Source organism: Eretmochelys imbricata, chromosome 2 (assembly GCF_965152235.1).
Source record: "Eretmochelys imbricata isolate rEreImb1 chromosome 2, rEreImb1.hap1, whole genome shotgun sequence".
Classification (NCBI taxonomy): domain Eukaryota; kingdom Metazoa; phylum Chordata; order Testudines; family Cheloniidae; genus Eretmochelys; species Eretmochelys imbricata.
In genome coordinates, this window is record NC_135573.1 from 38,748,318 (window position 1) to 38,773,899 (window position 25,582).

Below are 25,582 nucleotides of genomic sequence, written 5' to 3' on the forward strand. Positions count from 1 at the left end.
CCCCTTTTGAGGGTGGGGAAAGAGATCTTATGTAGAAGGACATCTAAGCTATCATTGCAGCCCAAATTCCTTGCTCAGATAGTAATCCAGCAGGGTTCTTTCTTCAGTAATAGGGGCGACATTCAAAAGATTAGTGATTTATGAAAAGGAAGACTGTGTGGTATTTTTAAAAAAAGAAAAGGAGTACTTGTGGCACCTTAGAGACTAACCAATTTATTTGAGCATGAGCTTTCGTGAGCTACAGCTCACTTCATATGCATCCGATGAAGTGAGCTGTAGCTCACGAAAGCTCATGCTCAAATAAATTGGTTAGTCTCTAAGGTGCCACAAGTACTCCTTTTCTTTTTGCAAATACAGACTAACACGGCTGTTACTCTGAAACCTGTGGTATTTTTGTACTTACAAATCCTGGAGGGTTTTAAGAGGAAAATATACTGGTGTGTCAGTGAGTGAGAGAGAGAGAGAGAAAGGGTTAAGTTTCATATTCTAAACATATAATTCATGTGTTTAAAAGGGTGCTTTTGTCTTTTAGAAATAGCCTTGTTAAAATATTGGACTCTAGGACTTGGGAGATCTAGGTTTAATATCGGACTCTGCTACAGACTTCCAGTGTGACTTCAGGCAAGTCACACAGTCTCTGACTCAGGTCACCATCTCTAAAATGGGAATGATACTTCCTTTCCCCTGTTTTTAGTGTCTTCTCTATTTAGACTGTTTGAGGCAGGGAATGTCTTATCTGTGTATCTACAGTGCCTAATATAGTGGGTCCTGATCTTGGCTGGGGCCTCTAGGTGTTCTAAATTAGTATGCGTAAGAGTGTGTGTATGTGTTTTTTTTATATATAATATATATAGAACCCTCCTCCCACATTTATTTATTTACTTACTTACTTACAGGAGTCACTGGCAGTTCTCATCTATTTCATATATATACATATATATGTGAAGTAGATGGGAACTGCCAGTGACTTCTGTAAATAAAGTTGCCTACACCTTTTTCCTATTACAAAACCTTGTTTTTAGTTGCTCAAAACTTTAACTGGGCTGAAGTTTGCCAAGGTGGGTGTCTGCCTCAGGCTGAATTTTTTTTAATGTTTTAGAACAAATGGTTCAACTGTTTGAGAATATCAAAAGAAAGTTTTATTGCCAGTATTTGGTGGGGGGAGAAGAGGGGAAACAACCAAAAAACTTAGTTGTTTCATTGAGAAGCTCTAGTGCAGGGGTTCCCAGACTTGGTTTGCGGCTTGTTCGCAGCTCCTCCCGCAGCTCCCATTGGCCGGGAACGGCAAACTGCAGCCAATGGGAGCTGCAAGTGACCGTACCTGCGAACGATCAGGTAAGCAAAGCATCTCGAGGCCCACCAGGGGTTTACCCTGAACAAGCCGCAAACCAAGTTTGGGAACCCCTGCTCTAGTGCCTCCATGCTTTGGCGCAGGGACTTGAAATTGGACAGAGGTGTTGCCCTAGGGCCAGAAAGCAGCCTTTTGTCATCACTGTGAAGAGCCACACATTTAGCAGATGATTAAACCTTTGAAAAATCATTCTTGACACCTGCTCAGAGGCTTGTTAGTTGGGCAGCCAAATTCTCCAAAGATTCTACCTGTTTTAAGCATGCTCCTGCCAGGGCTGTTGAAGCTGAGCAGATCTTTCCCTACAGTTGCTCCTTCCACATGCCAGAGGGCTGCTGTGATTCTGGGCACAGAATTGAGTACTAGAAGACTCTCACAAGCTCTCTGTTCCTCTTGCTGGTGTCTGAGGAGGAAGAGGAAGTAGTCTGATTCAGAGGGAGGACATGGAAGGGTTGTGAGATTGATAAAGAAGAGAAGGTGATGGGGACTGGGGACATGCCAATGGACAGCCCCAGAAGAGGGCATGCTGGGGGACAGGACAACAACAGAAGGGTCTGTAATCCATAGAACGCACCCCCTCCAGAACCTGGAATTCCTGAGTTCCAACATTCATCTGTCTAGCAAATAGCTGTGAAACCCAATGATAAGATGTGTCTCATCATCTTCTAGTGGTTGGTGCACATAGAGGATAATGGCTTACTACTACCAACAGTTACTCCATTAGTTAAATTGCAGAGGTCTGTGTTAAAGTCCTTGAGTTCCCAATCCTGCTAATAACCCATGTGGAGTAAGGATGGTTCCACATGATGGAATGTGTGTTTGGTCAGGGGGATGTTTAAGCTTGAAAAATTACATTAATCTTCCCCCCCCCCCCATGTACTATAAGGTGGGTAGAAAGCTGGCTAGATTGTCGGGCTCAACAGGTAGTGATCAATGGCTCCATGTCTAGTTGGCAGCCGGTATCAAGTGGAGTGCCCCAAGGGTCGGTCCTGGGGCCGGTTTTGTTCAATATCTTCATAAATGATCTGGAGGATGGTGTGGATTGCACTCTCAGCAAATTTGCGGATGATACTAAACTGGGAGGAGTGGTAGATACGCTGGAGGGGAGGGATAGGATACAGAAGGACCTAGACAAATTGGAGGATTGGGCCAAAAGAAATCTGATGAGGTTCAATAAGGATAAGTGCAGGGTCCTGCACTTAGGATGGAAGAATCCAATGCACCGCTGCAGACTAGGGACCGAATGGCTAGGCAGCAGTTCTGCGGAAAAGGACCTAGGGGTGACAGTGGACGAGAAGCTGGATATGAGTCAGCAGTGTGCCCTTGTTGCCAAGAAGGCCAATGGCATTTTGGGATGTATAAGTAGGGGCATAGCGAGCAGATCGAGGGACGTGATCGTTCCCCTCTATTCGACATTGGTGAGGCCTCATCTGGAGTACTGTGTCCAGTTTTGGGCCCCACACTACAAGAAGGATGTGGATAAATTGGAGAGAGTCCAGCGAAGGGCAACAAAAATGATTAGGGGTCTAGAACACATGACTTATGAGGAGAGGCTGAGGGAGCTGGGATTGTTTAGCCTGCAGAAGAGAAGAAGGAGGGGGGATTTGATAGCTGCTTTCAACTACCTGAAAGGGGTTCCAAAGAGGATGGCTCTAGACTGTTCTCAATGGTAGCAGATGACAGAACGAGGAGTAATGGTCTCAAGTTGCAGTGGGGGAGGTTTAGATTGGATATTAGGAAAAACTTTTTCACTAAGAGGGTGGTGAAACACTGGAATGCGTTACCTAGGAAGGTGGTAGAATCTCTTTCCTTAGAGGTTTTTAAGGTCAGGCTTGACAAAGCCCTGGCTGGGATGATTTAACTGGGAATTGGTCCTGCTTCGAGCAGGGGGTTGGACTGGATGACCTTCAGGGGTCCCTTCCAACCCTGATATTCTATGATTCTATGTTAAACAAATGTTAAGGTGATAAAGTCAAGCACTCAATTAAGGGTCTATGAAACCATTGTTCTGGCCTCCTTGTGCCATTTGCATTATGCTACATCTTTAACTAGATGATCCCATACGATTGTTCCCATAGGATACCTGCCACATTCAGTGCTCAGGATGGTTGTGTAGGGAATGGTTTCAGAGTAACAGCCGTGTTAGTCTGTATTCGCAAAAAGAAAAGGAGTCCTTGTGGCACCTTAGAGACTAACCAATTTATTTGAGCATGAGCTTTCGTGAGCTAAAGCTCATGCTCAAATAAATTGGTTAGTCTCTAAGGTGCCACAAGGACTCCTTTTCTTTTTGTGTAGGGAATGAGGCTGTTGTCTGAAGGACCTGTGCCTCATTTAGTGTAAAAGTTAGAGAGGGTGTGTAGTGATTGAGACGGGATTATAGGATGAGAAAGGAGGGTTTTGTGTTTATGGCAGTGCGGTGCCACACTATAGAATTAAATGCTATGCCAGCTTTCTTTATAGAGTTCATATGTAATGCAGGGCAAGTCACTTAAAACAAGCTTCATCCAGGTGGCCACTGACTGCATGTTACTCATTTATTGGCTGCCCAATTTAAGATAACTAGGGCCTAATTGCACAAGTGCTGAGCACTCTCAGATGCAGCTGAAGTCAGTGGGAGCTGCTTTGAATCTATAGGGTAATATAAAAATGCTAAGTACTCTGAAAAATCAGGCTCAAGGTATCTCTAGTTGGGCATGCAACACTGGTGGTCGCTTAACAATTTTGGCCTTAAGATCACAGTACTTCTGTTCCCTATCTGCAAAATGGGGATAATATACTTCCTTTACAGGAGTACTGTGGAGATTAATTCATTAATGTTTGTGAAGCACTTAGATACTGTTGTGATGAATACTATAGAAAACAAATATCATGAGAGAAGTAATAATTCTCTTTTCACTGTTGGGTTTGGATGGTGTGTGGTAAAGGCATAAAAGCACACACTAAATGATGAGGGAAAAAGTTACCTATTCAGTGAGCTCCATCCTGTGGACTTAATGAGGCCAGGGTCTTTTGAAAAATAGTTTGTGATCGTGTAATTAAACATCATCGTAATTCAGCTCCCTTGTGCGCTTGCATTAAGGTTTCACAAGGAACTTTAATTGTGGTATTTGCTAAGTTTACACTGCTTCACTGTGCAACCTTAACATTCCTTTAGCAGTTTTTTTCTGTATTTGAATATATCTACTGTACATATAAAATGTGTGCAAATCTGAGATGCAATAGAGTATTTATTGGAGAGACATTCAATAGCTTATATATGCCAAAACAATGAGATGTGTTATAATTGAACGTATTGTGGAAAGTATCTGCTCCCAACATTAAAAATGCCTTTAAATTAAATAAAATAGTCCCTGTGCATGAACACCTAGGGAGTGTGTCTCTGCAGCACCGTACCCATTTAGCAGCTGGTGTTTTTTCAGGGAAAAGACCCAGTAAGGCTCATTACCTCCCCCATATGTAAGGGGGATGGAAATTGCTTTCTTGGGAGAAAGGGTCTAGGGTGAGAAATCCTGAGGTAGGAACCCTCGCAGTGGACATGGCTGCAGAGAAGGCTTGAGTTGAACTTTGTTATATTATTAATTTATTTGTTAAAGCCAAACCTGAGAAAGGGAAATGAGGGTCTGATGTTGTATATTTTTAGAGTAGGCTGAGGTAGCTACTTACACAATGAAATTAATGGGTTTTGGAACTGGTGTTGGAAGAGGTGCTCCTCTATCCTCTCACTGCATCAGACCCTCCCACCCCCGTTTTTTCCTCTGCCTGTTCAGATCATTTGCATGCTATGATATCATTGGTGGGGTGAAATGAGTGAACAAATGAGGTTGCATCAAGGGCTCACATGCCAACAATACCATTTATATATAGACTGGTTGATACTGGTAGATTTGTGACTTTGGAGGTAGCTTTCCCTTTTACCTGCAGCCCCCTTTTTACCTGCAGCCCCTACCCCCACTTCATCTCTCTTCCCCTTGTTCCTTCTCCTTTTCTCCTCCACCTGTCCTAGTTGTTATGCAGCACTGTGACATCAGAGGTAAGTGGATGTGCAGCTGGTGGTAGGCAGATGTAATATATAGAGCATGTGGGGATTGTATCCACACAGTCAAAGCTTTTACATTTTAGGAGCAATCTCACTGGCTAATTCTGATTTAGCCTCTGCCTTATTTTCTGCTGCATTTACTTGAGGAATAGCCACAAATCTAGCTGAAGCTGCTCTTAACTTTAGTGGGGAAGTGGGCTGATTTAAAATATTCTGCTTGTATTCATTTAAATCTAAACTAAGTTATGAGTAGAACAGTGATATTTTTTGTTTGTTAAATTTAACTGCTCATTTGTCTACTAGGATATAATGTCCGCCTGACCCATGGTTATTTAAAAAGCTTCGCTCAGCATACATTATAGCTTGGGCTGAAGTTGTTAGTATTCGCAGACAAAGAAGGTTTTAGGATCCAAGATAGAACAGTTCATTATTGGGTAGTAGAATTGTGACATCAGAGTTAACTTGGCAGATCATTATCATGGCAGAGTTAACTTGGCAGATCGTTATTTGTATTTAATACACATACTGCACTTGTACTGACTAAAATACTCTAGTTATACCTTTTTTCTTAGTCACGAAATGGGATTTAAGTTTAATGTCACAGTCATGGAACAAAGCTCCCTGATGGCCATGAGGTGAATCTCTTCATTGCTCTGGCTGAGCAATAGTGGTATTGCTGCTCTTTCTATGAAGTATCTTTTGTAATGTCTGTATGTTTGTAACAAACTACTGTTACATTTTGATCCAATTTGAAAGAATTATTCTGTAAATGACATTTTATGTAATGTGCAGCAATCGAATGCTCTTTGATCAGTAGAACAGTTCTGGGGTAAAAAACATTTTAGGCAATTCAGCTGCAAATTATGAATTAACAAGGTGGCGGGGGGAAGGGGAGGTAAGAGAATTTTTCTGTCTCTGTATCACCACCCAGCAATGAACATTTCATAGGCATAGTAGAACAAAGGGCAGAGAGAAGACTTGAGAAAATAGAGAGGCAGAGCAGCACTGATCAAGCCCATCTTGGGATAGGCTACTAGATATGATATAATGCACTGGTAATTGACAAGGTTATATAAACATTAAGCAGTTCTGATGGTATCACATGCACAGTACTCAATGAGAACACGTGGAAGCAAAAAAAAAATTTATAGTGTGGCTGGTTGAATAATTACAATTTGGTGCATTTTTAGAATATTTTTAAATAAATCATATGACAGTTTTTTCACATTCACGGGTTTATAGAGCTGGGTAAAGAATTTTAGAACTTAAAGCTAAATAAAATTTCCAGTGACCATTATGCAAAGTACTGTTTTAATAAGAACAAACTTGATTTTTGCAGATTATTGTCAAATTCTAAAAACTTAGAATTTCAACAAGCCACATTACAGGAAAGCCACATTACAACTGACAATTTTGAGAATCTTTTGTTTTTTAAATTCTGTAACTTTTCTATGTCATTATCTTACACACTTAATTTCACATGAAATATTAGTTAATTTTAAAATAATTGAAATTAATAAAATAAATTTAATTACCGTGTTCACCATGTTTTCCCTCTGGGTGCAGATGGACCACTGAATTTTAGCAGAAAGTTTCCTTCTGCCAGTGTTGGAGTTATAGGCCTGGTTTAATTCTATTCTGTTGCAGGTAGGTTCTTATATAACCCTAATCACTGTAATATTTGAGTGCCATCTAGTAGCGCATTAAGCAAAGTTACTAACATCTGTCACATGTGGTTCAGTTTTTCTCTGATCCCCTCCTCAGCAAGGAAATTGTATACAGTCTAAGTTTGGGTAATTTAAAAAATAAACCAAATAAGCACATACTGTTTTGTGTTTATATTGCGGAAGACAAGGTTAAATAAGTATGTCTTGAATTTAGGAGCAGAATGTGAGGTTTGGCGTTGTTCTTGGTTCCCATGGATGTTTCTTCTTCAGTCTGGGACCAGCCACTGAGAAATCTGTCTCCTGTGTAGATTATCGTTACCTTTGCAGTAGAAAGTTCTGTAGTGCCTGAAGAGCAGAGTTGTTGTCCACAGTCTTTCTCTTGCAGCTTTAAAAAAATCTTGTAGACATCCTTGGAGCAGGCCATTGAGAGCCTGGAAGATAGGGACTGAGACCTTGAACTTGACTCCCTGTTCTTTGGGAAGCCAGGGGTAGAGAGCAGAGGATAATTTTGATGTACTTTCAATAGCCCATGTTGCTGAGGAGATATACTGCTGCATTCTGAATTGGGTGGAATTACCTAAGGGCTGATGCTTTGTGCCCAACTATATTTCATTGCTATAGTCCAGCTGGGATGTGATTTACCATATAACTAAGGGCAGATCATCACCCACCAGGATGGGATAGAGTCTCCTAGTCCAATAGAAAGCATTACTTGAAGACTTCGTGTCAGAGTTTAGTGTCAGCAAGGAGCATACCTAACCTAAAGACAGATTTGACTCATTGCTGATGTATACCTTCAACCAAAGAAGACTGCACCATGGCTTCCAACTCTTCAAAGCTTTCCTCTGCTCACCAGTATCACATCTCTGGTGCTTGTATTGAGTATCAAAAACCTGTTCGTTATTCATAAGCTGAACATGTCCAAACAGTGGGCCAGCTTGGTGTTTAGTGGCATGTGGTAAAGGTCAAATAGAGCTGTCTCATCTGCATATTGCTGGCACTTTGAGTCCATGTCATCTTAGCAGTTTTTCTAATGGCTGCATGTCAGTGATGAATAGGCCCAGAGAGAATTGAGCCATATGGGGATGCCACAAGTGAGGGGGTCTGGTGGTAGAGATGTATTTTCTCTTTATTTTGTCCTTTGGGTGCATTCCTCCAGGAAGGACTTAAACCATTTTAACTTGTTTCCATGGACCTCTGCCACCTCTCAAGTGGGGAAAGTAGTATCTCTTGGCTGCCAGTGTCAAATGCTGGAGAGAGGTGTAGTTGAGTGAGGGTGGATGTCTGCCGTCTATCCATCAATACCAGGAAGTTATCCATCCGTGCCATTAAAGCTGTTTTCATCCTGTGTTGACTTGAAACCAGATTCTGCCAACTCTAGGACATTGGCTTCACTTAGAGACCCTAACTACAAGCTTATCTATGAAATAGCTCAGAAGTGGAGGGTTTGATACTGCACAGTAATTGGCTAGCTCCTATTTATCCAAGGTAGTTTTCTTCAGTGTTGGTCACTATTGTAAGTTTTTGAATGAGGAAGGGAAGATTCCCTCCCTAAAGGCAGCATTGGCGAACTTCAGCCATGAGTGGCTCATGACTCTTTCACCAACCAGGAAAGGCAAGGTTTCAGAGTCGCAGGTGTTGAGTCTATTGGCCAGTATAGGGGGAATGGATCCATGCAGTTTGAGAAGTGTTTACAAATGCTCCTGATCTTTTCAGCAAAGTAAGATGATAGTTCTCACTGCTGGGTTCTGCTGTGGAGTGTGGTAATCAGGATTATGAATTGATTTACCACTCTGGATAGCTCCTTAAGGTGAGATGTGGCACTTCTGTGGAGGCTGAGGAAGCTTGTCTTGGTGTAGGCTTTGAAAAAAATCTTCATTTTAAACCTGTTTCAGCCCTTGTTTTCTACCATCACGCTCAAGTTTCTTTCCCTCTCAATCTAGTATATGTAGATGAAGAGGCCCTCTGGGATGGTTGAAACTAGAATATGAAGATAATGATTCACAAGATCTTCAACTCATTCTGTGGGTAGTATGCTATTATCCTTTAGTATATTTTGGAATTTGATGGGGGCCCATGACACTTCCTGCTTGAATCAGGATTGTGTGTCTTTCTTTATGCCTGGGAGCTATAAATGCTCTATTACTTGTATGAGGTGATGGTCTGTTCAAGATAATGCCTGGGTTGTGATGTCCTCACTATTGATATTTAATGTGAGGATCAGGTCCAAAGTATGACCAGTTATGTGGGTTGGACAAGAGGTGACCTGTGAAAGTCTTAAAGAAGCAAGTGAGAAGATGAGTTTTTTTGAACTTTAACATCTGAGGCCTTGTTACTAACAACACTGAAGTTTTCCCAGGATCACCTGTCTGGAACATTTCACCACCATCATTGACAAGGTATCAATGAGTTCCCTTATAAACCCTTTAGTCTTCGATGTCCATATTGTGCCCATGCTTTGTTAGCTCTGACTCTGGTGTGTAATTCAAATGGCCTTGTTTTATTTGTCTCATCTCTTTTGGATTTGAAGTTTGAAGAAAAGATGAATGCAATGCTGCCTCCCTGCCTTATCCTGTCTACATCAGGCTTAGCGGCTTGGAGGAACATGGTGTGCCAGCCATAAGGCTTGAGCAGTTTTCCAGGAAGGTGTTTGTGATGCAGGCTGTATCAGAGGCAATAAGGACTTGAATAGAATAGAATTCTGCCTCCCTATTACTCCTTTCTAGCCTGGCTCCATCATCCCTGTATACCTTTCCTCCCTCTCCTTGCTGCCCTGAATGTCTCCGTAGCTCCTCAGCTACCCCCTTGCTAGCCTCTTCATTTAATTGTCTTCTCTTTATGCCTTGCCTCCCGTCGACATACCAGTTTTCTGCAGCAGAAGTCAGACCATTGGAGGTTTGCCACATGGAGAAGCTCTCCCTATACCACAGCAGCAGTCTTCAGCTGTCAGGCATCTTTATCTGTACTTTCCCCCACTCTCTACTCTTTAAATGGCACTTATTGTTAAGGATGCCAACCTCAGATTTTCTTAGGGGGTAATAGCACATCCTAGGCTTCAAAAGTGTCTGCTGACAAAATTTAAAGTATCTTGTTGAGGTCACAGTTGAGTTTGCCTTTGAGTGTGATTTGTGTCCGACCCCTCTTCTCTCCTCTTCCCCTCCCCCCCCCCCCCCCCCCCCCCGGAATTGTGTGGTTGTATGTTGGAATTGAAAAAGGAGTTTGGCAATGCATGTCAGTGGCAACTGTTGTGTATGTGATAGGAAATATATCTGAAATAACAAATTTTTGAGTTGTAATGTATACAGAGTAGGCTAACTTTTCATAGAATACTTACATTTTTTCCATTTGCCCACCTCTTTAACTTGAATAACAATTTTTTATTTTAGTTTTTAAAGCTAGCCATCTCAAAAGACTGGTTCTGTAGCTTTTTTCCTTTAAAGGAGTTTGGAATAATGACTCTTAGAAAGAAAATGATGCATGTCTCCTTTACAAAACAAGAATTTTTGAAAGCATCAAAACTAGGTTATAGTTTATAAATCTTTTTTCCAATATCAGAAACTGTTGAGCCACTAAAAATATGAAATACCTGCTTCCTGTTGTTCAAAGGATGGTTCCCTAAATGTCCTGTGCATCAGTCATTCCGTCCCATTAATAACTTCATTTCATTTTTTAAGGTGCAATGCAGAGCTAAAACAAAAAATTAGTTGTCTGAGATTTCTGGGTAGCATGCCCCCACTAATTAGCTTCCTAAGGGTATTAAACACAGAAATTTTGACTGCTTTTTAAAAATATTGTGTTTTTCCCATCTGGGCAATCCTCGTGGTACTTCCTAGCTCACTGACAATATCTCAGAAGTTTCATTAGAAACCACGCAATCCATAATAGGCTACTGTATTGGAATCCACTGAAATTTATGGTGTATGATGCCGCATTCTGGGCTATCACAGTGAATCAGGACGTCTTTTTCCAGTTTTTCTACATTGTTAGGTGATGTGTCTGCCTCCTTTGTACTTTTGCCATTTTTGCAATGGCTTTGCTGTAGGCAATGTTTCCTATCTGGGACTGCTACTCAGAACGTCTCTCGGATGGATTATTTTTATTTCTCTGGACTTCTCTCTGTCTCTCTAGCTTTTGACTTCGTTTAGTTTTTCAATCTCTATTCCTCCTGTTGTTTGGCCCTTTTCTTTTGTGCCATCTTCTCTTAGGTTTATCTTGAAAGAAAGTTGCACCGGTTTAAATAAAGGTGTGATTTTGTTTTGTTAGGCTGATATATTAAACTAGTACAAAATCTACACTTTTTTAAAAAATTTAATTCAGCATGTCTTAAATTGTTTTTAGGTTAACTTGATAAGGAATGGAGTTAAGATAAATTGAGATTAGCCAAATGCAATTGAATTAAGTGTGTCCATACAGGGTTTTGAACTGGTTTAACTACTTGGGTTTACAGCTGCATCTTTAGTTAAACTGGTACAATTTTGAACATAGACCATATAAAAGGAAGGCTGTTCCTGTGATGAGGATACTAGCCTGGTACTTGGGAGACTCAGGTTCAGTTCCTTGCTCCAGCATAGGCTTGCTATATGACCTGGCATCAGTCATTTAGGATAAAAATTTCTTAAGTCTGTAAGTCACATTTTCAAAGATGTCTTAAACACGTAAGTCACTTATTAGCCATTTCTGAAACTTACCCTTAGTCTTTGTGCCTCCATTCCCCATCTGTAAAATGGGAGTAATAACACTTCCCTACCTTAAAGGGGTGTTATGAGCCATATCCTAGTTTCCATGATTAAAACCCCCCAAATTCTCGATGACAATAAACCATAAAAATCCACATTTTTCTATGATTAAAATAAAACACTGAGCTTTAGTTTCCCTAGCCACAATATACATAAATATCAGTTGAACACAGTGTTTTACTGATATACAATAGAATCCCATTATCTGATCTAACTGGGACCAGGGCCAGATCAGATAAATTTGATTAAAAATTTGGATAATCCGGATAATGGAGGCTAGGATAAATGGGGTTCTACTATACATGGTTTTTATTTTTTCACAAAATGTAAAAACTAAAGATTCTATGTAAAAATGCAAATTCTGCATTATTCCATGGTAAACAGATTTCTAGGATCCCTGGTTATGAGGATAAATACATTAGGGAGTTACACATTTTGTAGCATCTTTAGTCTGAGCTTATTGCACACACCAGGGGCTCCTTGCATCTCTCCATTCCCACCCACAAGCTCCCTAAGTGTCATCCTCCTCTATTTCAGGGACTCACTGCAACTCCTCCTAATTTCCCCCTTCTAGGGGTTCTATGTGTGCCCTGTTTCTTCCTCCTCCATACGAGGGTGCCCCAAGCCAGGGCCTCTGTGTGCTTGCCCTGTTTTCCTCCTTCATCCATCCACCATTATTTGTTGTCTATCTGGAAGATAAGTCATTCAGGGTGTCAGCATGATTAAACTCTATGGGAGGATGAAGATAAATGTGGGCATTTGTATCCTAGAAGACATAATATGTGCCATTAGTCTTTCGTTTGGCATAAAGAAAACTGCAGAGATGCTTGGAGCTATGATTGTGTTAAATTTGTTCTGAACAGATGGCAGGGGCTCCATGTGTCCCCTGTGCTCCCCATTTTGGTTTTCCAGTTTCCCCCAAAGATCAAGAGGATTCTGTCTCTTAATGCCTTAGAACATTCCCTGAAATTTTGAAAATGATCAGATGTATTGTTCAAAAGTTATTGTGTTACAGAAGTGCCATTGTGTTGCATGTAAGGCTGTGCAGGCTTGACCAACTAAAAGATTGAGGCCCTCAAATGCTATAGTAATGTGGGCCACCTTATGTAGAGCTCAATATACTTAAACATTTTTCTGTCCTGTAGATCTCGCCTCACATTTTCCTTTCTCCCTGCTATTGTGCCATATGCTGTGTATAGGCTGCTGTTTTCCCCCCAGAAGTGGCTGTATTGCAGTATTACTGTAAATATATATTTCATGAGGCACTTTACTACCCGTTAGGGTGATAGACTATATAAATGTAATTATTTTTGATAATAGTACATTGTTTTATTTTGCTGTCTTTCTCCCTTCTCCTTACTCACCCTGCCTGCTGAAGAGTGGGATCATTAAACCTCCTTGCCCTTGCTTTCTTTACTGGCTGCTGAACCTGATGTTCTGTGGCAATAGAAGATATGAAGCAACATAAAGGTGTGCTCCATATAAGGCTTGGTGCTTGCTTGCATAGTGAAGATGTTGGAGAGCAGTGCCTCTGACTTATCTGAGAGCATGACAAAAGGAAAGAAAGTGCTAGTTGGTCACACTGGCTCAAATCAAGCACTGAACAGTACACAACTCCCTACTGGGTAATATGACTATGTAACTATGTAAATAATTGCACAACTTTTTTTTGCAGTTACTGTCCAGTTCTGGTCCAGTATCCAAGCTTTCAATTTTTTCAAAAAAGTATCTAGCTTTCATGGTTGCAAAGAAAATGTGCAAAATACAAAGTGAAAGCTGACACACTATTGTGTTCCTCAGTGTGTGGTCAGTATGAACGAATAGCTCTGAGATGTGTGAATGATTTCCATTCATGTCTCTGGGCTGTTAACTCTAAAGCCTCATGATAATACTTGAAACATGAGCTAATTCTGTGCTAATCATTGAAACAAACACCAAGCTATTATATTAATATTAATCTATCATTGAATGTCATGAAAGATACTAGGATGTGGTGGTGGGGAAATAAATTGCTGTCTAAGTTTGCTGAGGTGGAGAATCAGAATAAAAGAAATGTAGGGCTGGGAGGCACCTGGAAGTCATCAAGTGCACAGAGGTTCAGGATCAAGTAAACCTACACCATCTCTGATAGGTGTTTGTCCAACATGTTGTTAAAAACCTCCAATGATGGGGATTCCACAGTCTCCTTTGGAGGCCTATTCTGGTGCTTAACTATTATTATAGGTACAAAGTTTTTCCTAATATCTAACCTAAATCTCCTTTGCTGCAGATTAAGGCTACTACTTCTCATCTTCATGAAGAACAACCGATCACTGTCCTTTTTTATAATAGTTCTTAATGTATTTGAAGACTGTTAGCAGGTCTCCCCTCAGTTGTCTTTTTTCAAGGCTGAACATGCCAGTTGTTTTAACTTTTACCTTTTGTTGTTGTTGTTGTTGCTCTCCTCTAGACTCCCAATCTGTTGCATGTTTCCTAAAGTGTGGCGCCCAGAATTGGATACAGTACACGAGTTGAGGCCTTTTGAGTGCCGAGCACAGTGGGACAATTACCTCCCATGTCTTTACATATGACACTCCAATTAAAACACCCCATAATATTAGCTTTTTTTGCAACTGCATCACATCATGTACTCGTATTAAATTTGTGATCCACTGTAACCCCCAGATCCTTTTCAGCAGTACTACTACCTAGCCAGTTATTTCCCCTTTTGTAGTTGTGCATTTTTTCCTTTCTAAGTGAAGTACTTTTCGCTTTATTGAATTTCATCTTGTTGATTTCAGACCAATTCTCTCATTTGTCAAGCCTGTTTTGAATTCTAATTCTGACCTCCAAAGTGCTTACCTCCTAATTTGGTGTCATCTGCAGATTTTACAAGCATACTCTCCACTCCTATTATTCAAGTCATTAATGAAAATATTATCTAGTATTGGAACTATCTATGGGGCCCCGGTAGATTAGCCCTCCAATTTGAAGCAAACCATTGATAACTACTCTTTGAGTATGGTCTTTCAAGCAGTTTTGCACCTACCTTATAGTAATTTCATTACCATATATCCCTTGTTTACTTATGAGAATGTTATGTGGGACTGTCAAAAGCCTTTCTATAATCAAAGTACTTCACAGCTATTGCTTCCCCCCCTCCACTAAGCCAATAACCCTGTGAGAAAAGAAAATCAGGTTGGTTTGTAGGGCTGTCAATTAATCACAGTTAACTCTTGATTAACTAAAAAAAAAATTAATTGCAATTAAAAAAATTAATTGCAGTTTTAATTGTGCTGTTAATAAAATACCAATTGAAATTTATTAAATATTTTGGATGTTTTTCTAACTTTTCAAATGTATTGATTTAAATTACAGCACAGAATGCAAAATGTACAGTGTTCACTTTATATTTTTGGTTACAAATATTTGCATTGCAAAAATGATAAAAGAAATAGTATTTTTCAGTTCACCTCATACAAGTACTGTAGTGAAATTTCTCTCATGAAAGAGCAACTTACAAATGTAGATTTTTTTTTGTTTGTTACATAACTGCACTCAAAAATAAAACAATGTAAAATTGTAGAGCCTACAAGTCCACTCAGTCCTACTTCTTGTTCAGCCAGTCGCTCAGACAAACAAGTTTTGTTGACATTTACGGGAGATAATGTTGTCCACATCTTATTTACAGTCTGACTTGAAAGTGAGAACAGGCGTTTGCATGGCAGTTTTGTAGCCAGCATTGCAAGGTATTTATCTGCCAGATATGCTAAACCAGTGGTTCTCGAACTATTGTACTGGTGACCCCTTTCACATAGCAAGCCTCTGAGTGCGACTACTCCCCACCCCCACCCCACCCCATTTAACACCATTATAAATGCTGGAGGCAAAGCGGGGCTTTGGGTGGAGGCTGACAGCTCGCGACCCCCCACATAATAACCTCATGACTCCCTGAGGGGTCCGGACCCCCAGTTTGAGAACCCCTGTGCTAAGCATTCATATGCCCCTTCATACGTTTAGGATAATTGGTCTGTAATTCCACAGTTTCTCTTTAAATGGGAACAAAGATGGATACTGTGCTTGCGCTTCTACAGTCCTCTGGGACTTCACCTGATTTCCAGGAGCTTTCAAAGATGAGTGCTTTAGCTAGTTCCTTAAGTACCCTGGGATGAATGTCCCGTCCCCCCCACCCCCACCCTCACACACTTTGCATCAGGACAGTTTGCAAAGTGAGACGTCTTATACAAACCTAGCCCTCTGATGCTGGCAGACCAGGTACCACTCATGCCAAAGACTTAGGCCTTGTCTACGCTGCCACTTTACAGCGCTGAAACTTTTTTTCACACCCCTGAGCAATGCAAGTTTCAGCACTGTAAAGTAGAAGTGTAGACAGTGCACCAGTGCTGGGAGCTAGTCCCGTCATGGGCGTGGGGTTTTGTTTTTTTTTTTTTTTTTTACACTGCTGGGAGAGCTCTGGTGCCACGACGACACAGCCATGTCAAAGTGCTGCCGCAGCAGTGCTTTCACGTTGGTAGTGAAGACATACCCTTACAAATGCATAGCTGGAAACCAGTCTTGCTTACCTTTTATGTTAGCATTATCAAAATAAGTATTATATGTTAAATTGATAATGCTTTTAGTGTTTTGTAAAAGGCTTGTAGGATACTACCTACATTGTTCTCACTCGACTAAACCTCATATTATAAAGTGATAGCATTTGCGTTGTAAATCTCTGTGACATGTAACTCATCAAACAGGAAAAAAGCTTTGTGTAATGATGGTCTCTAACAAGATGTTAAATCCTGCTCATTAAACTCAGATGAGTCATTGTGTGATATCAAAGGATCAGAGTTAAGTGCATTTCTCCTCTCCCCCTTCCATGAAGAAGGGACCTGCCTGGGAACTCTTACTGTTGCCTGGTTGCGGCCCTGCCTGTGTGTGTGTGTTAGAGGAGGTTTTACGTGCCTGGCTCAGCAAGACAGGTTAAAGGGGCCCATGCTGGCAGAACAAGGTAGACTCAGTGGTATCTCAGCACATCAGGTGGCTTCCCAGGTGGTTTTTGTTTTCCATGTTAGGTGAATGAAGTTGTGGGGGACTAAACTCTGATTTATTTGCTAAATTGCAGCCAACCTATGTATAAACATAGTACTTCATGGTATTTTTTTACTGTTAAGAATAAAATGCAGATGAACAAAGTTCAGAGGCAGAATCTTTAACTCAAAAGCAGTTTAAAAAGCAAAAAGAATGGAGTGTCAGCTTTAATTTGACTAAAATGAAAAATAAGCTTCATACTGACTGAAAACCTCTGCCAGATCTATCATTTTGTTCTGCTTATTTGGGTCTTTGTCAAGACTGGATTAATGAAGTAGTTAAATTTTTGGTCCTTTTTGTAGGTAACTCTAATTCCTTATATTCAGGATTTCCTAATGCCCTAAGAACCTTCTCAGAAAAGACAGGTTATATTTAAATTCCTTAGCACCATAGATTCATAGATACTAAGGTCAGAAGGGACCATTATGATCATCATCTAGTCTGACCTCCTATACAACGCAGGCCACAGAATCTCACTCACCCACTCCTGCGAAAAACCTCACCTATGTCTGAGCTATTGAAGTCGTCAAATCATGGTTTAAAGACTTCAAGGAGCAGAGAATCCTCCAGCAAGTGACCCGGGCCCCATGCTACAGAGGAAGGCAAAAAACCTCCAGGGCCTGTTCCAATCTGCCCTGGAGGAAAATTCCTTCCCGACCCCAAATATGGCGATCAGCTAAACCATGAGCATATGGCCAAGATTCACCAGCCAGATACTACAGAAAATCCTTTCCTGGGTAACTCAGATCCCACCCCATCTAACATCCCATCACAGGCCATTAGGCCTATTTACCATGAATAGTTAAAGATCAATTAATTACCAAAATCATGTTATCCCATCATACCATCTCCTCCATAAACTTATCGAGTTTAATCTTAAAGCCAGATAGATCTTTTGCCCCCACTGCTTCCCTTGGAAGGCTATTCCAAAACTTCACTCCTATGATGGTTAGAAACCTTCATCTAATTTCAAGTCTAAGCTTCCCGATGACCAGTTTACATCCATTTGTTCTTGTGTCCACATTGGTACTGAGCTTAAATAATTCCTCTCCCTCTCCGGTATTTATCCCTCTGATATATTTATAGAGAGCAATCATATCTCCCCTCAACCTTCTTTTAGTTAGGCTAAACAATCCAAGCTCCTTGAGTCTCCTTTCATAAGACAAGTTTTCCATTCCTTGGATCATCCTAATGTGGTCTGCACTTAGAGTTAATTAGGGTTTTAAATGCTGAATTTTCTATAAATCCTGCTTTGGTGTTCTAACTTGGCCTACAAGCAGGTCAAACAAGAAAGAGATTCTTCATTGGAGTGATTCTTTGATGCAAGCTGGCTCCCTTTTCAAATGAGGGGAAGGAACAGTTTGTGTTTCATTTTAATGAAAGTATTGCTACAGTTGGATTTGTATTCTAGTTGTGCAGTTTCATGGAATAGTTCTCTTTTATCACTCTTAAACCCTTAGGTTGATAGCATTTTCCAGACAGACAGCCAACAAATTAAATGAGTTAGGACACTCCATAAGTAGTATACCTCCACAGAAGCCAGAGGTGAGAACACTTGTCCATAGTCACAGAAGGATTAAATATATTTATGTAGTCTATGCTTGTGATGTTTTGGAGTTTAATGGAGGAAAAATTCAAATTGTGCATAAAAGCTTAATTTGTAGCTGTGCAGTACTGCACAGATCTATACATTTTGGGTTGTTTGGGTTTCCATGTGCCTACACTAAATGATATCTGGCTGATCACTTTTTGACCTTGCTATGTGATGGTGTTTACCTGTTTACAGTAGTGCTCAAAATTGGCTACATGCACTTTCTAAACAGTGGTCCAGATCCCTGGTCTTGTTAAGATCACTTTATTCAGTGGGACTGATGCAAAGTGACCTTAGAGCTACCCTGAGGGGGCATCTGAGGATTCCTTCAACAGGAGGGATCCTTGCTTTATGCCAGCTCCTCTGTCACAAGGAATGAGTTGAAGCTGGATGGGGGAAGTGGAAGGTGTAAGAGCTCATATGTAGTTCCCTTTGCCAATTCCCATTTGGTGGAGAGCTCCTTATTAGTTTGTTGCACCAGTCACCCTGCGAGAGGCATAATGTAGCTAACCTTTGCCTCCCTCAGCTGCATTGAAGGTGAGTTTGGTGCATCTGACATTTGTGACCAGAGAATATATAATCTCTGACCTGAAGCCCTTACTGGTTGAATCCAACAGAAAAGCAGACTCACAGAGAAAGGGAGTACAGCATGCCTTTTTTGGTAAAATGTGTGAATCTGCAAGTCTCTCTAGCCTATCTGTAATTATCTAGATTTTTTTTTAAGTCGTCATGTCATACGTGGCTCTTCATGGGGGATTTGAAAGGAGAGCGCATAGTCCCTTCACAGATCATCTGTGTGCAGGCATTCTGCGAATAGGGGGTAGGATAGAAGAAGTTGCAAAGATGGCTGAGAAAGGTCTTGAAGAATGGGTTAATGACGGTGATGGGAGGACAGGAGGTGATACAAAGTGATAAGGATGGCTATATATGAAGGGCACATTTATGTAGAAAACTTGAAGACAAGGGCAAGAAGCTTGAATTTGGTGCCTTAGAAAAAGGGAGCAGTGCCAGGGTATGGTTATCAACTGGCTATGAAGGTGATCTTGGCAGCACATTTTGTGTGGATGGGAGTGAGCAATGTGGGAGTTAGGAAGCTCATAGAGGAGGAGATGACGGTAAATAAACAAGAGATGAAGGCCTGAAAAAGAGTTACACCCTTTTCTGTCCATTCCTAAGGCTGAATCTTATAAATGTTATGGAAGAAACAGTGGTAGGATTTGTATATGGCCTGTGTATGTGGGTCAAGAGAAGGAAAATTGCAGCTGCCTTTACCCACACTGGACACTTCCCCAACTTCTGGTCTGCCCTCATGTGAAGTCAGACTAAGTCCTTTATCTGTAAAGTGTCCATCAGCAATTATCCCTAGCTAAATCTTGGTATCCAACAGCAGTCAGGCTAAATCTAAATACATTTTCTTGGCATAGTACAGAAAATAGAGAGCTAAGCAAGGAATAAAGTTTGGTTAGAAAACATAACGTTTGTATGTTAAGAGGTTCTTTACAGACCGATATAAAACATGGCTCCTGCTCCAAAGAACTTATAATTTAAATTCAGAACAACATAGTTTATGAGTGATAAATGTTGATGGACAGGTCAAGAGAGTATTACAGCGTTATAAGGTCTTATGTTTCTGTTGATTTGTGATGTATGTTTTTGTTTTGTGTTTTGGTTAATATTTGTTTAATTTTAGCAGGTCACTATTTAAAAAGCTTTAAGATAGCCGCAAATCTTAGAGGTTTTTGTTTAAGTAAAGTTAACCCTTTGCATAACAATAAATCCTCTTCATGACTCCTAGTAATATTTGGTGGGGTTAGGTTAGTGGGAGTTAGGTGCTTAACTGTTATAGATAGGTATGTGTGCAAGGCTAAGAAAATTACTTTCTTCAAACTTCAAATAAGTTAGTAGTTAAAAAATAAAAAAAGGCTTAGTGTGTATGAACTTATTAAAAGTGGTCTGTCTTAATTATATTATTCTTATTTCCATACAGAAGATTTCAGTTTTTGGTTTTGGGTGGGGTTTTTTGTTTTTGGTTTGTTTTTTGTTTTTAATCTTTTAAAATGGCAGATTCTACAAGGCTTTTCCAGTCCTCCTACACAGTAAGGATAGTAACTGAGATGATGGGAGGATTCGGAGGAGAAATGGAGACTGTCAGTGACAAAATAAACTTTAAATTCCTTGATGGTATTCTAACATGTTATACATAGTACCTTTAACAGGAGCCACTTCTGAAAACTGAGTCATTTATTTAGGAGCCTAAATACAAATAAGAGCTTAACTCTGTACTCCTCTTTGTAAAAGTTTTGGTGCCTGTGTATGTAAATAACCAAGAGACTTCTATAAATAAAGACAAAAATTAAACCAAAACAATATTGTCCCTCTTATGCAGACGTTAGAATGGTACCAAATACTACGATAAGAATTTCATGTCCTGCTGGTGATACTGGTTGGTTAGGGTTTATCCATAAATTCTTTAGATTACTAAGAGAAAGACTGTGAAACTAAATAAAGGAAAATTTAGGGTGAATATCAGATACAAATTTGTGTAACAATGAGGTCTTATTTTAAACGTAACGACCTCAACACATGGGACATTGTAAATCAAGAGTGGACAGAGCTCCTAATATATTACATGAAAAATTCCTGTATTTGCAGGGTGAATGGACTAGTTACATTTAAAAAAAAAGCATTTTTCAATCTCTTTTCTATAATTAATAAATGTATTTGTGTTTTAATTTCAAGTCTGTTTTCCCGCTAAAGAATCTTAATAAATCTGAGTTTTAATAGTCTCAATAAAATCCAATATTGCTATCTAAATTCTCTATTTTCAAATTCAAGCTAGGGGAGTCAAATAATTATTTTTACCACATTTGTATTAACCTTAGGAACATTAAATGGAAAAATGCATCCTGATGATGAGTTACACCTAATTCTAGATCTTCTTTAAAAAACTGATTTGAATGGAAACCAAAAACTACCTTAAACTCAAATATGTGTTTAATAGACATGTATTTGCTCACCTTTGCTGCAGCATCAGCAATGAAAATACATACTAGTCCCAGGGTATTGCTGATACCATTGGTACTGGTGCATGCACACACTTTTCAGCATGACATACTGTTAGGTAAGTTGAAGTGTTAACAAAACAAATGTTAGATTAATTTCTGTTCTATTCAAAAGACTGGAAATGATGTAGAGTGGAAAAGGTCAAAAGTGAGTAGGGTAGAAAAGCATGTAAATTGCTTGAAGAGACCGTTACAAAGAAAAAAATTAAAATAAAACAATATTGTGTCCTTTTAAAAAAGGAAAAGTAAGAATTATATTCAATCTTTTCCTCGGTTTAAATAGATTTAATCATATTTAACCAAAATTGCTCTGCCTCTATAGTTTGTTTCCCTGAGGAAAAAAATTAAACATCACAACTTATGAGGAATGTTTCTTATGCATTTATTTAATCAATCATAGAATATCAAGGTTGGAAAGGACCTCAGGAGATCATCTAGTCCAACCCCCTGCTCAGAGCAGGAGCAATCCCCAGTTTTTACCCCAGATCCCTAAATGGCCCCCTCAAGGATTGAACTCACAACCCTGGGTTTAGCAGGCCAATGCTCAAACCACTGAGCTATCCCACCCCCCATAATGATCCCAAATGTTGCAGTAGAAACCTGAGGACTAAGCTCTAGTCTTGGCAAGTAAATCTTTTTTTAGATAATCTTTGAGGCATTCTTCTAGCTAGAAGAATATATCCATTTTGCTGTATCTTACATAGATCGTACCATTTTTCTCATTAATCTGGGAGAAAGCCAGTAGGGGTAGTCCGATAATAACACTCTTTCCATTCCAGTAGAAACTCATGAGAATGTTAAACAGCTACTGATGTTAGACATTTTTAAATCCGCAAGTCCAGGTAACTTGCATCCAAGAGTTTTAAAAGAGCTGGCTAAGGAGCTCACTGGACTAATAATATTGATTCCTCTTCCTCCCCCCAGTAAATCAGGAGAGTTTCTTGGCCAGTTAATCTGTGCAACAACATCAACTTGCACCTCTGGCAGTGAGGGTGAAATATCTGCCTTGGGGTGATCTTCCTTCCTTTCTCCCTCTCCTTACCCCCCTTTGCCTGCAGGGCTGGCAACAGTGTTTAAAGCTCACAGTAACTTGGAAAATGTTAGCAGGAATGTTATTAACTTAGATCCGGTCCACACTAGGAAATTAGATCAGAATAACTATAATGCTCAGGAGTGGGAAAAAATCCCCATCCCCATGGGACAGGACCTGCCACTGCGAGCTGAGCTTTTAGTTTTTTGTTTTTCATTGTATTTCATTGTATTTCACATTTGCTCTGCTAAGCCTTGTGCTATTTTGTGCGGATCTGACCATGATTAGTTAAGTTATCACAGTGAAGCTAGACTTTATACCCTCTCTTCTGTAATGGCTACTCATGTGTTGTCTATTCTTTTTAAAACTTTGTAACTAATAATAAAAGCCACATCTACTACAAAAGAGAGAATGGCTAACTCTGTCTTTCAGATTTTGAATCTGGTATAGGATAATTGTAAGTTGCCTTTAAATATGTGGCAACTTCTGTATTCCAAAAACGAGGCAAAGTCTCTTAGGAATTGGTCTTGCTGGAGAGTGAATGTTTGATATATCCCATGCAAAGAGAACACCAAACTGAAAGAGAACATTTATTAGAACATGGGAAAAACTTTGCTTATAAAAAGTGCAGTTGATGAATCACCATAGCTGCTATTTCTTGATTCGCACATCTGTTGAAATTGGCAAAAAAATCTTGTAATGCGCGTTCTTTCCTCTCTAGAGAAAGGAAGGGAAGGAGGCTTATATTCTTCTTCTTGGTTACTATACTTTTCAGAGAGTTTATTTCCAACAAGTTTATCACCATAAATTAATGTTGTTTTTTGACTATAACTGATTTGTTTCATACTTGTGCCTGAAGATAACACTTTTTGGTATATATTACTGTTGCTTTCAACACCAAAGATTACTATAAGGGAAACATTAGCCAAAAAGAGTTCAGTTTTGTCAGGTTGTTTGTTTTGTGCATTCGATAGTATTTGGTCAGTTGCACTATCATTAAGACCCACACAGAAGACAGGGGAAACTAAATTCGTTAACAGGAGAGAGAGAAAGTATGATTGTAAAAGCATAAAAATCGGCAGGGGAATTCAAGCAAGTGTAGTATGTGAAAATTTTTTTCACCAGATGTCACGTTGACAGTGTTCCTGTAACAGAAACAAGAATAAATGTTGCTTCTTTGAGAGATGGTCCCTATAGTATTCCACTGAGAGATGTGCGCATGTGCCAGGTTCCCAGAGCCAGAGCTTTTCCAAGTAATAGTGTCTGCACATGCGCCCTGGCATTGCCTTGTGGTTTCACCCGAGACCATAGAGGGTGGAACAGATCGACCATGTCTTCAGTTCCTTCACACCACCCAAGATCCGCGTCAGAGCTGCTTCCTTTTTCTCATCTTTCGTGACGCACTTTCCAAAAAAACTGCTTTTTTATTCTTGTGTATATACTTCAGATTTGACTGATTTTAGTAGTAGTTTTAGTGCTCATAGTAATTTTTCTAGGATCAAGGATTTTGGGACACTGCTTTGGTGATTCTCCACCAACCCTGCCCCCTCACCCCCACCCCCGCACCTGTGTCTGGGCACTGGATTATACCAAAGATACCAGGATTCAAGGTCGGCACTTCTTTCCTTTGCTTGTTTTCATTCAACGACAATCCTGTACTGCTTGGAGGAAGCCCACATCACGTCCAGGTGCGGTATCTGCCTCTCCTTCCCTGCCTGCGCCCAGGAAGGCCAGGCCCTATGGCTTAAGACGCACCTCATATGGGGCCGTAGTCCGATCCTGAGCAGTACATCATGTACGCTGACCTGAACGGTCCAGGAGCCTCCTATCGCAGAGTCCCAGTCCAGATCTGTCGGTACCAGCACTATGGATAAGGCTGCAATTTAATCACGGAGGTCATGGAAATCATGGAATCCAAAGACCTCAGCCAGCACTGGCTGGGAGCTGTGGGGTCCCATGCCACCTGTGGAGGCAGGGAGCTGCGGAATACCCCTGCAGCTCCCAGCCACTGTGGGTGGCAGGGGGAGCCCTGCAGCTCCCTGCTGCCGCTCTGGGCCACCACAGGTGGCAGGGGGGAATCCCCACTGCTCCTGGCAGAAAGGGGTGGCGGGGGGGATCCCAGCCACCCTGGGCAGCAGGGGAAATACCTGCCACTCCCAGCCGCCACAGGCGGCAAGAGGGGCCCTTGCTGCTCCCAGCTGCAGCGGGAGGCCGGGGGACCCCCACAGCTTGGAGCCGCCAGTGGAGGGTGACCCTGGAGCTCCCAGCCCCGCTCTCCCCCTCCAGCTGCCCAGGCTACCCATTTTGTCATGGATATTTTTAGTAAAAGTCAAGGACAAGTCACGGGCTTCTGTTAATTTTTCATTATTGTCCGTGACTTGTCCTTGACTTTTACTAAAAATATCCATGACAAAAACTTTGCCTTAGCTATGGATACCGTGCTGGGGCCTAGCCATGAAACCCAGAAGAATGTGCATAAACATGGTAGTAAGTGTTCCTCCAGATCCAAGAAAGAGGCTGCATTGTCCATGAATTCTGGCCATGGAGGAGGCGTGCATTCCAAGGCTCAAAGAGTGAGAAGAAGGCTCCTCATTCACTGGATCCACCGGTCCGGGTTCCCAACTGCACACCGTCCTGCATCAGCTCTGCCAGCGCAACATTAATCATTGGTATGGAACCATTATACAACCTTGCATGCTTGTATTTTAGCAAATCCATTTCCTCACTTTAATGGTTGTAAAAGTAAATAAAATAATTTTCTGAAGGTGTTGTTTTGGCTTCATATTTATTGATTTGCCAAATCCAGATGAGTAACCCCAGAATTTTGCTCTTTAGGTCAAAGAGCTGCCTTTTAAAATTTGGCTCTCTAGTTACATTTTAACACAATGTATATTTTATTTCATGCGGCTCTGCTAGAATTTGTCCAATTTAGAAATATACGTATATTATTTAACGTTGGATTACTTCCTACAGACTTGTGAGTTTGTAGTCCGGATTAGACCTCCACCTAGAACTATTGTCATTCAGTTTTGATACTGTTTG

The 25,582-nt window shown here is 40.6% G+C and overlaps 1 protein-coding gene across 9 annotated transcripts in view; it reads left to right on the forward strand.

Annotated features, from left to right (window-relative positions):
• Positions 1-25,582, forward strand: part of RNF19A (ring finger protein 19A, RBR E3 ubiquitin protein ligase) — an 87,012-nt gene that overhangs the window by 25,595 nt on the left and 35,835 nt on the right. The window contains exon 1 of one of the 9 annotated variants that reach the window (XM_077809929.1): positions 7,011-7,031. The exons of 7 other annotated variants lie outside the window; for them this stretch is intronic. The gene's annotated coding sequence lies outside the window, so the exon portion shown is untranslated. Of the gene's footprint in view, positions 1-7,010; positions 7,032-25,074; positions 25,210-25,582 lie in introns of those variants that run through there. One more of the 9 variants, XM_077809928.1, reaches the window with a different exon arrangement.